The sequence below is a fragment of the Dryas octopetala genome, chromosome 6, assembly GCF_963921425.1.
Source record: "Dryas octopetala chromosome 6, drDryOcto1.1, whole genome shotgun sequence".
NCBI classification, from domain to species: Eukaryota; Viridiplantae; Streptophyta; class Magnoliopsida; order Rosales; family Rosaceae; genus Dryas; species Dryas octopetala.
In genome coordinates this window covers 15966204-15968311 of record NC_141371.1, presented here as the reverse complement: position 1 = coordinate 15968311, position 2108 = coordinate 15966204, and the positions used below count along the sequence as shown (strand labels likewise).

At 33.6% G+C, this 2108-nt stretch overlaps 1 pseudogene; it reads left to right on the top strand.

Moving 5' to 3' along the window:
• The first annotated feature begins 942 nt into the window (after window positions 1-942).
• LOC147282804 (uncharacterized) lies at window positions 943-1754 on the top strand (annotated as a pseudogene).
• The last annotated feature ends 354 nt before the right edge of the window (window positions 1755-2108 follow it).

The window sequence follows — 2108 nt, the reverse complement described above, 5'->3', positions numbered from 1 at the left end:
AAGATCTAGGCCTATCTCTCCTTGGCAACATGGATGCTACTATGGTAAACTCAGGTAAGTGTTTCAATTCATATCAGCCAATAGAATCAACATGTGGTATCAGAGCATGGCTGTATGTTTAGAAACTTTAAGTTAAAATTGACAATCTGATTGTATGTGAGGAATTATATGTTAAAAGACCACTGTATGCATATTTTGAAATCAAATTTCTCTGTCTAATGCCATGAAAGTCATATTTTTCTGTGCTAACAGTTTTATGCAACAAGATTATTATGTTTGTTTTTGGTTTTGGGATTTTCGAACACTATGGTTCTTTGTGTTACAAGTAATAAATCCTAAAATCAACAAATCTTTGGAAATTAATTGATCCTATCTTATTATCATATATCTACATGCACATATATATATATATATACATGTTAGATAAGTTTTTGACCTTAAAGTTTACTGTCAAATTATCTGCAAAAGGCATGATCAAGTTTTGGAGGGTTCTTGGATTAATTAAGCAAGCAACTCACAGCCTAATTAATTCAAGAAATCTTCAAAAACAACAGTTTATTGATCAAATTGCATGATCAACACATGACAGGTGAAACCCTTATCTACTCATAAGTGATAATTGTTTCACTGTGGTCAGTGTGATGATGGCTGGCATAGAGGATGAATTTACATGCACTTTTAAAGAATTTTCTTCTGTCCATCGATGTGGGAAATTTTTATAAGGCAGTACATGTATTTTCATAGTCTAGTGCTATAACATTGTTTACTTTGCCCTTAGGTGAAAGTCAATTATGTTAGTAAGGTTTTCTTGGGGATTAAGTTTAACACTTAGTTTTAAAATTCTCAGTTGTGAATTCTTCTTTGAATTTCAATTCTATTCAAACCTTGACTGGTACCAACTTCAAGAAGTGGAAAGCTGATTTAGATATTGTTCTTGGACTGATGGATTTAGACTTTGCACTAAGAGAAGATGTGCCACCAAAGCCAATTGAGAATGAAGATGAGTGGATTGATCCATCAACAAGGGCAAAACATGAAAAATGGACTAAGGCTAATAGGATGTCAATTCTGATCATGAAGAGATCCATGTCTGATTCTGTCAAAGGAGGCATACCGGAATCAGATAATGTAAAACTTATCTTGCATCGATTGAAGCTAAGTTTAAAGAGTCTGAGAAGGCTGAAATCTCTAATCTTATGAACACTTTGTCATTAGCTAAATATGATAGAGAAAAGAGTGTTAGGGAGCATATCATGAGCATTATTGAAGCAGGAACCAAACTGACAGATTTAGAAGTACCTATGAGTGATGCTTATCTGGTTCACTTGTCCTTGAATTCACTGCCAAGTGAGTACACACAGTTGAGAAGTAATTACAATACTCAGAGAGAGAAATGGAGTTTAGATGAATTGATAGGTTTTTGTGTAAATGAAGAAAATGAGATTAAGAAGAATAAGGTTGAAAGAGCTGTGAATTTTGTGCAAGATTCTAAGGCATCAAGTTCTAAGAATGGCTACAGAAATAATGGTAAGGCTGCAGCAGTAAACCCTCCCAATTATCAAAACCCTTCCAATCCTCTAAATCGACCTAATAACCCTCAGGCTACCAAACCAAATGGACTGCAATGCTATTTTTGCAGAAAGTTTGGTCACCTTAAGAAAAAATGTACCAAGTATAAGAAGTGGCTAGATAAGAGAAAGGCTAAAGGTAACTTGAAACATGCTTTAGTATGCTTTGAACTAAGGTGGAAGTAGAGTACATTGGAGCTGGAATCTGGATATATTTTGGATTTAGTAGATGTAATTTATGTATCTTCCATGATAAGAAATTTAATTTCTGTTAGTATGCTAATAAGATCCAGCCTTAGGTTTGTTTTTGACAATTCTTGAATTTCTATCTTTAAGAATGATGATTTAATTGGAAATTATTTGATTTGTGATGATATGTTCAGTCTTTGTTTAAAGAAATCGAAAAATGCTACCTACAACACAACTAGCATTAATAGAATCTTGCCTAAAGAGACCTCATCTAAGCTTTGGCATAAAAGGTTAGGACACATTGAACATGAAAGGATACAGAAATTAGTAAGGTCTAAGGCCTTACCTAAA